A 13,806-nucleotide genomic window follows, 5' to 3' on the forward strand; every position below is an offset into this window, starting at 1 on the left:
TAAGGCTGGGTTAACAGTCAAGCTGTCCAAGGTTGCCTTTGCTAAGCCCTCTATGTCATTCCTAGGGCATATAGTGTCACCTGAGGGTGTTGCAGTCGATCATTCGAGAACACAGGCCATCCGTGATTTTAAACCTCCCAAGGACATTAAAGGTATCGCCAGGTTCATTGGTATGGTGAATTTCTTCAGGAAGTTTATTCCTAACTTCGCTAATAGAGCGGCGCCCTTAAACCTTCTTCGTAGGAAAGGCATCAAATTCGAGTGGGGACCTTCTCAACAAGACGCTTTTGAAGATCTTAAATTAGCTCTCTGTAATGCCCCTGTACTTGCTATGCCTGATTTCTCGAAGAAATTCATCGTCCAAACTGACGCGTCGTCGTCAGCAGTAGCTGCAGTCCTTCTTCAAGAGACTGAACTAGGGAGGCGACCCATCGCCTATGCATCTAGGACCTTGTCGGCTCAAGAAGCCAAGTATTCCATCTATGAGCTCGAAGGTTTGGCAGTCTTATTCGCCTTAGAAAAGTTCCGTCTCTATCTGGAACACTTCAAATTCGACCTGGAGACAGATAATCAAGCCTTAAGCTGGGTCTTAGGTAGGCCGCGTCGTACTGGTCGTATAGCCCGTTGGGCCATCCGTATTTCTGCCTTCCAATTCGATGTCAGGCATATCAGAGGTACCGAAAATGTTGTTGCTGATGGATTCAGCCGTATGTTTTCTAACGACGTCGAGACCCATGAACCGGTCAACAGTTCATCACCTTCCGAGTCCATACTATCTGAGGTTAATGCCATCCTAACAGATGCTCCTATGTTCTTTAGGGATATCGAGAAATACCAACGTGAAGATCCGACGCTGGCTCCGATAATGGAAACCCTTTCTTCTGGGGAACATGTTGTCCCTTATGTTCTGAGGAATGGTGTTCTATGTTGCCCATCGAGGCATGATAAGATGATGAAAGTTGTCGTACCAGCTGTTCTTGTACCTATGATCTTTAAGTATTATCATGAGACCCCATTAGGAGGGCATCTGGGTATTTTTAAAACTCGTGAAAAGATTCGTGAAATGTTCATCTGGAAAGGTATGGACGGTGAAATCCGTGAACTTGTAAAAGCTTGTAAATCTTGTTTGCTCAGTAAACCCACCATGTCCACCAAGGTAGGCCTTTCGTCTTCGCATCAAGCGTCGCGCCCCATGGAACGCCTGTATATTGATTATGTAGGACCCTTCCCCCAGTCAAAGGGTAATGCTAACATGTTCATCTTTGTATGCGTAGATGGTTTTACCAGATTTTCTTGGTTATTTCCGACTAAGCTGGCTACCGCCCAGTCTACCATTACTTGCTTAAATTCTATTTTTGCTTCTTTTGGTCCGTGCCAATATATTGTATCTGATAATGCTACGGCATTTACATCTAATTTATTTCGTAAATTCTGTTTTGAATTGTCCATCTCTCATGTAACTACGTCTGTTTATTACCCTCAACCATCCCTGGCTGAACGGGTTAACCGTAATCTCAGGTCCGCACTTATTGCCTACCATCATGAAGATCATTCTAGGTGGGACACGTCCCTGCATTGGTTAGCTTTTGCTTTGAATTCGGCGGTTCATGAATCTCATAAGTTCACTCCAGCCTCCTTGATGATCAAGTTTGTTCCCAACACGCCGCTCTCTAACCTCTGGTCTCTGAGTGACATTCTACCCGAGACAATAGATCCTGATAATATTAAAGATCTTTGGAAGAAGGCTAAAGCCAATCTTAAAGTGTCTCATGAAAAAGTTAGGGAAAGGTATGATCGTGGACGGAGACCCACCACTTTGAAGGTAGGTGACCAGGTGATGGTCAAGAACTTTATTCCCGCGGGCAAGCATGCCCCAGATTTCATGGGCCATGCATTATTCTCGATTTTCTTAAGCCGGTTAAATTGTTAGTAAGCAATCCAGCCACCGAGAGGATATTTAGGGTTCACCTGTCCCAGGTGAAACCGGTGTAAATTTTGTGCCAACTTGCTTCATATAATTTGATAGGAATATGAAGGTTATATTTTTTTTTTGAGGTTCCACTCTTAAGGCATTCTGCTCCTTCTATTTTGTTTTATATGAAAGCATTTTTTGTAAAACCTTCCCCGATCCGTTAAACTGCCATTCTGTCCTTACCATGGCCATTACCACGCTCCCGTCTCCTGCTATACACACTGTGGCTTGCTTAGATTAAATGCCATGGATATTTGCACGCCGCTGGCCCCTCTACCTCTCCAACAAGCCTGTGCCCTCAAAAAAAAAGATGATGGTCCAACAAAATTCTGCCGCCTAGTTTTAATGTTTCAGTGCCTCCGCAGCCGCGCGGCGCCGTGCCGCGACTGGGTTTGAGGAAGGGCCCCCTCGGCCCCAGCGAGGACGACTTGTGCACGGCGAGCCGGAGCTCTCCTCCCGGCCTAGGCTAATGTGCGGCGCACGACCTGCTACTTGCCCGCAGCCTGTATATGTTCACCGCGGGCGCGGCGTGCTTCAACACCTCTGCTCCCCTCATAGTGCGGGCGAGTGGTATCTCAGGGTACTTGAGGGGTCCGAGCGGCCTCCTTTGGACGCAAGCTGCAACGGCCGGTCTGGCCATCCAACTTCATTAACATCAACTACATGAACAGTTACTATAAGCAATGACTACACTTGGGAATTCAACAGCAATATTTGATGGACATTGCAAAATTTTTCATCACTTTTAAGTATTAAAAGTTTATCTTCAGAATTCTACTTCTACAAACTGAAAGACTTTACTTCACCTGCAACAACAAAATTTTGAAACTGAATAAAGCCAAATTAAGAAAATCTTATAATTTTTTTTTTTGCAATTAATCTCCATATCTACATCAAAACTTGGACCTTGTTTTCAAACAATTTCATGTGTCACCCCGGGAGGAACTTTTGGGGGGGGGGAGGTCTGTACCGGGCGGTACACCGCCACTCCGCTAATTTAAAATGTGCGCCTGTTGAAACTCCTCTGCTGGAGGAAGTCTGAACCTTATGGACGGTATTAATTTTCAAGTTTCTCAGAAGATGTCTCTACCTGTAAATTTTGGAGTTTTTGAACTGTGTCATTTTCGACGTATTTTTGTTTTGCTTGTAGTAAGAAGTGTGAACAGTCTCTTCTAGAGGACACTACTGAAGATCAACAATAGTGCACCCTAGTGCGGAGTGAAAGAACTATTTTTTTTGGAGAAGTTCTTATTTCAAAAGTTTGTTTCATGTTAAATTTCTTTCTGTTATTGTTTAAGTTGGCTGTATACCCCTCTTTTTCCCCTTGTTTTAGAATTATCCAATCCCGAATTTCTTTGAGTTATTTCCGACCAATCCGATGTATCTTCCCCCAACTTGGATATGTTTCTGTACCCTAGCCAATAAAGAATTTGCGGGAGGGTGTTTTCATTCCCCTAACGCCTCGAACCTTCTGCGAGAGGACATAAACTGCTGATTTTAGTGTCTCCGGGCCACTTCTGTTCCATCTTTCAGTGTGTAAAGTACATAGCAGGGGGCGGGAAGCGCCTCTTTCTTCTCCAGCTGTTCAACGCCAGGTAATGGCCTCTTAAGAACTTCTTTTCTTGCTAGGTTGGCAGTTTAACTCTCGGAGCGGGTTCGAAGCGTTTCCACCATGTAACCTTTTCCTAAAATGTAACCAATCTTTTCATTTATTCTCTTTTAAGCTGCATATTGGGATAGAGAGTGCTAACCCTCTCGAGGTCCCACTCACATTGTTTTGAGGTGAACTTATTTTCTCAACCTATTCTTCGTTAATGTAAAACAAATTGCTCTTTTCTAAAGTCACCTCGGTAGTATGGGATTAGCCCTTGCATTAGTGGCCTAGAGCCAGATTAGGTTTTAAAAACAAGTGTATTAGGAGTGCAGATCGCCTCCTCTCAAATTGTTATTTTAGAGGTCATGTAATTGCCCCTTTTAATTTAATAGACCTCAGTAGGTTGGGTATTGTACCCCTGTGTCTGTGTCCAATGAGGAGGAGTTTGGTGTGGCCTTGGAGAGGCTTACAGTTGAGAGCGTGTGGCTCTTTTGAAAATTGAATGTTGTATGCCTCGTGGAGGCTTTTCAGTGTAATTTGGAGCCAGGACTCCTAGGCATGAATGGGGTATTCTGCCCCTCTGTTGAAACTTGTGTTTGGGGTAAAACTGAGCTGATTGCCCAAGAATTGTGAAGCCCACATCCTGTCTTACAGAATTGATAACACCTTTATTTCTTGGGAACATAAATTTCTGAAATTTATAAACAATATGTAAAACATCTCGTTGTATATTATGTTAAAATGTGCATTCGATCAGATAAAGTTTAACTGAGGAATACGTTCTTAAACTTGACGTATATTTTAAACACGTTTATAAATGGGCACTTTCTGCGTGCCACCTGCGATCAAAAGTATTAAAGTATAGATTTAAAATTCCCAGTCTACATGACTAACGTGAAATAAAACGAAGGAGATAATGGTGTTATTGGATTTTGTATAGGTTTTTTGGTTATTTCAAACAACCTCCAATTTAGAATGAACATAAAACTTTGGTCAATGTGCTTGAATCATAATTTAATTTTATAGTGCATACACATTTTGTATATTATTACATCACTGAAGTACCAAACCAGAATGTAAATAATAATAATAATAATAATAATAATAATAATAATAATAATAATAATAATAATAATAATAATAATAATAATAATAATAATAATAATAATAATAATAATAATAATTGTTACCGTGTTTTGTGGTAGTTATGCGTGAAAGAAGGTGCGGGGTGGTGAACAGGTCTCAAGCTACGAAAGTAAAATTAATTTAAAATTTAACAAGGTAATATTTTCTTTTCAAAATAAAGAAATAACAAGCATGGCAGGTACAGAGTAGCAAGTCAAAAAGGTAGTTACAATATTTACAGGATTTGGGCTTCGCGCCCCGACTTCACAATGCTTGGGCAATCAGCCCAAACTTACTTCAAAATAATTATTAACAGAGGGGCAGAAAACCCCATTCATGCTCAGGAGCACTTGCTCCAAATTACACCGAAAAGCCTCCACGAGGCATACAACACTCAATTTTCGAAAAAAGCCACTCGCTCTCAAATTTAAACCTCTCAAAGTCCACACCAAAATATACCTTCAAGTTGTCCTCTCTGGACATAGACACAGGGGTAAAATACCCAACCTACTGAGGTCTATTAAATGAAAAAAGGGGTAATTACATGACCTCTAAAATAACAATTTGAGAGGAGGCGATCTACACTCCTAATGTATTTGTTTCAAAACCTAATTTGCCTCTAGGCCACAGATGCAAGGGCTAATCCCATACTACGGAGGTGACTTTAGAAAAGAAACAAATTACATAATGTTAAGGAAGAATAGGTTGAGAAAATAAGTTCACCTCAAAACAATGTGAGTGGGAGCTCGAGAGGGTTAAGCACTCTCTATCCCAATATGTAGTTTAAAAGATAGAATAGATACGAGTTTCTTTACATTTTAAGGAAGGTTACATAATGGAAAAACTTCGGACCCGCCCCGAGAGTTAAACTGCTGAGCAAGCAAGAAAAGAAGTAATTAATCGGCCATTACCTGGTTGTTGACCGCTGCCGGAGAAAGAGGCGCTTCCCGCCCACTGCTATGTACTTTACACACTGAAAGATGGAACAGAAGTGGCACAGAGACCCAAAAATTAGCAGTTTATAAACTCTCTCGGAATGTTCGAGGCGTTTTAGGGAAGAAAACACCCGCCCACAATCACTTTATTGGGTAGGGTACAGCAACATATCCCAGTTGGGGGAAGATACATCGGATTGGTCAGAAATTAATTAAAGAAATTCGGGATTGGCTAAATACAAAACACGGGGAAAAGAGAGGGGTATACAGCCAACTTAAACAATAACAGAAAGAAAATTAACAAGAAACAAACTTTTGAAATAAAAATTTCTCCAAAAAAACCAGTTCTTTCACTCCGCACTAGGGTGCACTGCAGTAGTGTCCTCTAGAAGAGAAAGTTCACACTCTTAATTTCTTTAATTAATTTCTGACCAATCTGATGTATCTTCCCCCAACTTGAATATACTGCTTAACCCTAGCCAATAAGGTTTTTGTGGGCGGGTGTTCTCATTCCTGAAACGCCTCGAACTTTCCACGAGAGTATATAAACCGCTGATTTTCGGGTCTCTGCGCCACTTCTGAACCAGCTTTCAAGGTGTAAAGTACATAGCAGGGGGCGGGAAGCGCCTTTTTTTTCGGGCAGTAGTTCAACAACAAGGTAATGGCCGTTTAATAACTTCTTTTCTTGCTAGCTCAGCAGTTTAACTCTCGGGGCGGGTCCGAAGCGTAACTTTTCCCTAAAATGTAAAGACTCTTAGCATCTATTCTCTTTTAAAGCTACATATTGGGATAGAGAGTGCTTAACCCTCTCGAGCTCCCACTCATATTGTTGTGAGGTGAACTTATTTTTCACAACCGATTCTTGATTAACGTAATGTAAATTGTTTCTTTCTAAAGTCACCTCTTTAGTATGGGATTAGCCCTTGCATTAGCGGCCTAGAGCCAGGTTAGGTTTTAAACAAAATGTATTAGGAGTGCAGATCGCCTCCTCTCAAATTGGTATTTTAGAGGCCATGTAATATTTCTCTTTCTTCTCTGAATAGGCCTCAGTAGGTTGGATATTTTACCCCTGTGTTTATGTCCTTACAGGACAACTTGAATGTGGAGTTTGGTGTGGCCTTTGATAGGCTTAAAGTTTGAGAGCGGGTGGCTCTTCCTTGAAAATTGAGTGTTGTATGCCTCGAGGAGGCTTTTCTGTGTAATTTGGAGCAAGTGCTCCTGGGCATGAATGGGGTTTTCTGCCCCTCTGTTAAAACTTATTTTTGAGTAAAGTTGGGCTAATTGCCCAAGAATTGTGAGTTCGGGGCTCGAAGCCCAAATCCGGTAAATTCTGTAACTGTACTTTTATTGCCTTGCGACTCTGTACCTGCCATGCTTGTTATTTCCTGATTTTGAAAAAGAAAATATAACCTTGTTAAATTTTATATAATTTTAATTTCGTAGCCTGAGACCTGTTCACAAACGCACATTCTTTCACCTCTGCTGTTCCACAGATACCTCGGAACAGTTGGTAACAGAGCGTGGTTGAATAGGTCTCAATTTAGCCCCTTTTGACGGCTAAACATTGCTTTGATTACAACTCTAACTATTTTCTCACTTGCTGGAATTTTTACTTTTTCCTTTTTCAAAATTGTTCTGTCATCATGCCCGGCCCTCGCGATGTTCACCATCTTAACTATTTGCGCAAGGAGGAGTTGATCTATTAGTTAACTATTAGAAATGTGCAATCTGGAGGCACGGTTGCGGTAGACACAAATAAGCATAGAGAGTCCCTTGATTTGCCCATTTCCATCCCCACTTTGGGAGAGAAAGAAATTGACGACTCTCTTTCCACGATCACTGACAATACTACTGAGCTAGCATCTGTAGTTAGTTCTTTGACCAAAATGATCCTTCTCCTAATCAAATTAAGCGTGTGCAAGCCAGGCTATTTCATTTTTCAAATAGAGTTAACGATCTGTTGTCTCTGAAGTTGAATGACGTTCAGAGGAAGGAAGCTAGTATGGTTCTCGAAAATCTTTCTGAATTGTCCAGTAAAGTTACCCAATTTTTAACTGGGGAAGTTCCTCCCAAAACTGATCCACCCGTCGCGGTGAATGTAGGTAGCGAGGAAGAGCCTCCTAAGGGAGACGTCAATAGGATAACCGTTGCTGCTCAAACTATCTCTGCCCCATTGGACAACGAGTCTGAACGCCGTGCATCGTTTAATAATATACGTTCTGAATTAACTTCCTTGCCATTGGAACCTTTACCTACTATGTCACCAGGGTTTAGCAGCTTGCCTCATCCATTGGCAATGTTGCTCAGAGGTATCTCTAAGTTTTCCGTTAATACCACCAGTGAAGTTATTTCTTTCTTAAGGTTTTTAGTTGAATTTCAGGATCATGCTCTTGTTCTTTCTCTTTCTCCATGTCAGATTTTGCGAATCATCTATCCCTATGCAATTGGTATTCTCTCAGACAAAATAGTAAGAGCCATTGCCGAGCAATCATCTATTGAAGACTTCCACGCCCACTTGCTAGCTAACTTCATCCCGGCTAGGGCAAGGTCCTCACTTGTTCAGAAGTACAATTATCGTGTACAGCGCTTGGATGAAAACTTGGCAGACTTCATCCAAGATATTAAGTTCTATACTAGGGTGTTTGCTCTTCATTTTCCTGAGGATCAGATTGTACAAGCTATTGTGGAAGGTATCTCACGATCCTTTAGGTCATATTTGTGTTTCGCGGCGTGCCCGCAAATCTTCTCTGAACTTGAAGCATTGGCCGTCTCAGCGGAAGGAGTTAGATACGCCGATTCCTAGCGTGTAGCGAAAGATCCCCCTCCTTCTCTTAGTAATCCTCGGCCTCCACCTCGCCACCAGTCACACCTCGTAAATGTTATGCTTGCGGGTCGCCTAACCATCTTCGGAACAAGTGCGCATTGATCAAATCTAGTAGGGCAAATAATGGACCTGGCTCATAACAAGGCTGTTTTAAATGTGGGGCTTTCTCGCATATTGCCAAGAATTGCCCAAATTCGAATAGCCCCCGCTTCCTGCTCAACTTCTTGTGCAAATTCCACCAATGCCAATAATAAAAAGTGACTAGTGGCTTCGGCTGAGTCGACTAATCCATCTTCCCGAGGCTCAGCCCCTGGTAAACAGGTCGAAAATTCAGGGAACGATCAGTCTTCAAATTCATCTTTTAAATGCCCCAAAGTATGTCTTAGGATTGCGGCGGATACCCCCGCACCGGTGCCTTTTCTCAAAATTGAGTTAAATGATGAGCCTATAACAGCCCTATTAGATTCAGGCAGCGTTTGTTCTATTATTTCGGCTGAATGGTATTCAAAATTGAAATCTGTTTGTAAACTATCTGACTATGGCTCATCTACTGTTCAATATGTTTCGGCTAATTCATCTCCATTAGATATTCTAGGTTCTGTAAATGTCAAAATCCTCATTTTTAAATTTACATGGAAAATTAAATTGTTTGTGGCCAAGCACTTGTCTTGCCCCATTGTATTGGGAGCTGACTTCATTTCTCACACTGGTCTTGTGCTCGATCTTCAGAGTAGGTCGTGCACTTTCAAATTTGCGTCTAATTGTAAAATTCCATTATTGAAATGTAATTCTGTAACATGTTCATCTATTTCGCCTACACAGGATCAGATTTTGTTAGATCTTAGACATCTACCTGAGGAGCAGGCTGAGCTGTGTCATTCGTTTCCAGAGGTTTTCTCTGATACTTTTGGTGTCACTGACCTTATCGAATACAAGATAGAAATTACGGATTCGATTCCTGTCCGTTTTCCACCTTATAGGCTATCGCCATCTAAAATGAAGGCTCTGAAAGAAATCATCGATCAGATGTTGAAGGATGGTATTATTAGGCCCTCTAAGTCGGCGTATTCTTCTCCTATTTTTCTAGTTCCGAAACCCGAAGGTGGCTTCAGGCCTGACATTGATTATAGGGCTCTCAATCGGAAGTTGTGTTGCAATCTGTGCCCCTTACTGACCTTCATTCTTGTTTTTCATGGTTTCGTAAGGCCAAGTTCTTTACTATCTCGGACCTGAATCAGGCCTATAATCAAATTCCGCTAGCGGAAGAATCTAAACACCTTACAGCGTTTGCCACGGATTGGAATTTGTACGAATACAATCGCGTGCCTTTCGGGCTCCCCACGGGAGCAGCTGTACTCACTAGTCTGCTAGATAGGGTCTTCTCCGACATCAAATTTGAGTACTTGTATCACTACCTGGATGATATCGTATTTTCGGAGACCTTTGAAGAACATCTAGATCATCTGCGAGAAGTTCTCAATCGCCTTCCTAAGGCTGGGTTAACTGTTATGTTGTCCAAGGTTGCCTTTGCTAAGCCCTCCATGTCATTCCTAGGGCATATTGTCTCACATGATGGTGTTGCAGTCGATCATTCCAGAACACAGGCCATCCGTGATTTTAAACCTCCTAAGGACATCAAAGGTATCGCCAGGTTCATTGGAATGGTGAATTTCTTCAGGAAGGTTATTCCTAACTTCGCTAATAGAGCGGCGCCCTTGAACCTTCTTCGTAGGAAAGGCATCAAATTTGAGTGGGGACCTTCTCAACAAGCCGCTTTTGAAGATCTTAAATTAGCTCTGTAATGCCCCTGTCCTTGCTATGTCTGATTTCTCAAAGAAATTCATCGTCCAAACCGACGCGTCGTCGTCGGCGGTAGCTGCAGCCCTTCTTCAAGAGACTGAACTAGGGAGGCGACCCATCGCCTATGCACCTAGGACTCTATCGGCTCAAGAATCCGAGTATTCCATCTATGAGCCCGAAGGGTTGGCAGTCTTATTTGCCTTAGAAAAGTTCCGTCTCTATCTGGAACATGTCAAATTCGACCTGGAGACAGATAATCAAGCCTTAAGCTGGGTCTTAGGTAGGCCGCGTCGTACTGGTCGCATAGGCCCGTTGGGCCATCCGTATTTCTACCTTCCAATTCGATGTCAGGCATATCAGAGGTACCGAAAATGTTGTTGCTGATGGACTCAGCCGTATGTTTTCCAACGACGTTGAGACCCATGAACCGGTCGACAGTTCATCACCTCCCGAGTCCATACTATCTGATGTTAATGCCATCTTAACAGATGCTCCTATGCTCTTTAGGGATATCGAGAAATACCAACGTGAAGATCCGACGCTGGCTCCGATAATGGAAACCCTTTCTTCTGGGGAACATGTCGTCCCTTATGTACTGAGGAATTGTGTTTTATGTTGCCCATCGAGGCATGATAAGATCATGAAAGTTGTCGTTCCAGCTGTTCTTGTACCTATGACCTTCAAGTACTATCATGAGACCCCATTAGGGGGGCATCTTGGAATCTTTAAAACTCGTGAAAAGATTCGTGGAATGTTCATCTGGAAAGGTATGGACGGTGAAATCCGTGAACTATTTAAGGCTTGTAAATTCTGTTTGCTTAGTAAACCAACCATGTCCACCAAGGTAGGCCTGTTGTCTTCTCATCAAGCGTCGCGCCCCATGGAACGCCTGTATATTGATTATGTAGGACCCTTCCCCCAGTCAAAGGGAAATGCCAACAAGTTCATCTTTGAATGTGTAGATGGTTTTACAAGATTTTCCTGGTTTTTTCCGACTAAGCTGGCTACCGCTCAGTCCACCATTACTTGTCTAAATTCTATCTTTGCTTCTTTTGGTCCGTGTCAATATATTGTATCTGATAATGCTAAGGCTTTTACATCTAATCTATTTGGTAAATTCTGCTTTGACCTGTCCATCTGTCATGTGACAACTTCTGCTTATTACCCTCAACCATCTCTGGCTGAACGGGTTAATCGTAATCTCAGGTCCGCGCTTATTGCCTATCTTCATGAAGATCATTCCAGGTGGGACACGTCCCTGCATTGGTTAGCTTTTGCTTTGAATTCGGCGGTTCATGAATCTCATAAGTTTACGCCAGCTTCGCTGATGTTCAAGTTCGTTCCCAACACGCCGCTCTCTAACCTCTGGTCTCTGAGTGACATTCTACCTGAGACAATATACCCAGATAACATTAAAGACCTTTGGAAGAAGTCTAAAGCCAATCTTAAGGTGTCTCATGAAAAGGTTAGGGAAGGATATGATCGTGGACGGAGACCCACCAATTTGAAGATAGGTGACCAGGTGATGGTCAATAATTTTGTTCCCGCGGGCAAGCTTGCCCCCAGATTCCATGGGCCGTGCATAATTCTCGATTTTCTTACGCCGGTCTCATTATTATTAACACATTGCTGTCCGGACCATCTGACGTATAACTGGCCCCTGTGGCCGGAAGGTTTTGGCAGAGACATGGAGTTATTGCAGGGTATCATAATTTAATAATTTTGGGTCCATTTACAGTTATATCTGTCCACTTTAATGTTTTTGGTGAGGTTTTATATTTCGGTTCATTCTAGTAATGATATATGTTTGATTCCTCCACCATATACGCCAACAAATCATTACAAATGAACAACTTGACATCATAACCTATATTTTAAGGTTCACTCGGCGAAATTTTAACGCCAGGCGTCCACGAGAAAGACTACAAACACAGTATAATACCCCGTTAGGCCACTCACTGCCAGAAATAGGGAGAATGTTATCAATAGTACTTATATCTAGACCATCTGTGCAATCTGAAGGAACAGGTCATTGTTCAAATGGTGCAATAAAAATGTCATTCACCGCATCACTTTCTCTGGCACTAGAATTATCATTGGACAATTCATATTCACTCTTCTCACAATCACGGGAAACATATGACAAATTATTAGGGTATAATTCATGTATACTATCACCACTAGTCAGTCCATTGGTTTTGTTTACCGGCGCTGCCATTTTTGTTTACTGGCATTGATGGATACACGGAAGATATTCGAAGGCAAAAACAAATGCCACTGACGGACTAAAACGGGCAAAGCCAGTACTAAAAGAAGCGGAGATTTTCTACCATTTAGGTACATCAACGATAATCTCGAAATAGTTCCTCAATAACCGTTAGATGGCATCAGAAGACAGACTTGCACCAACACGTATTCATACGTGATCGGCTGCAGAGCACCATGCTTGCAAGCACGTATTGATACGTGAGCGGACAGCATTGTGTTAAGCAATCCAGGCACCGAGAGGATATTTAGGGTTCACCTGTCGCAGGTGAAACCTGTATAATTTCTGTGCTAACTTGCTTCATATAATCTTGAAAGAAATAAGAAGGTTATTTTTTTTGAGGGGTGTCACATTTAAGGCCTTCTGCTCTTGGAATCTGTTTCATTTGTGTGTAATTATTCATTGTAAACCTTCCCCGCACTGTTAAACTGCCACCCTGTCCTTGCCAGGGCCATTACCACGCTCCCGTCTCCTGCTCCACAACACACAGTGGCTTATAAATGCCCTGAATATCTGCACGCCGCTGGCCCCTCAGCCTCTCCACAAAGCCGGTGCCCTCAAAAAAGATGATGGTCCAACAAAATTCTGCCGCCGAGCTTTAATGTTTCAGTGCCCCCGCAGCAGCGCGGCGCCGTACCGCTCCTGAGGCAGGGTACGGGCCCGCCCTTCCCCAGTGAGGCCAACCTGTGTACGGCGAGCCGGAGTCCTCCTCCCGGCCACGGCTTATGTGCGGCGCACAACCTGTAACTGGCCCGCGACCTGCATGTTCGCCGCGGGCGCGGCGTGCTTCAACTCCACTACTCCTCTCATAGTGCGGGCGAGCGGTATCTCAGGGTACTTGAGGGGTCCGAGCGGTCTCCTCTGAACTCAAGCAGCGGCGGCTGGTCTGGCCGTCAAACTGATCAACGTTTAAAGTACATTTTCAGCTATATGGACATTCCTGTTCAACAATTATTACCTTTTGGTGTTTAATGCAATATCTGGTGGACTTAGAAACGTTTCTTCTCTTTCAAGAATTTAAAGTTTTTCCTCCTGAATTCAACTACTACAAACATAAAGACATTAATTCAACAGTTACCACAAGAATTTTGAACATGGATCAAACCAAATTTAGACAAATTTTATAAATGCTTCTGCAATTAATCTCCATAGCAACATCATAACTTGGACCTTGTTTTCAAACAATTTCATGTGTCCCCCCTGGAGGGACTTTTGGGGGGGGAGGTCTGTACCGGGCGGTACACCTCCACTCCGCTAATTTAAAATGTGCGCCTGTTGAAACTGCTCTGC

This window comes from Anabrus simplex, chromosome 5, assembly GCF_040414725.1.
Source record: "Anabrus simplex isolate iqAnaSimp1 chromosome 5, ASM4041472v1, whole genome shotgun sequence".
NCBI lineage: Eukaryota > Metazoa > Arthropoda > Insecta > Orthoptera > Tettigoniidae > Anabrus > Anabrus simplex.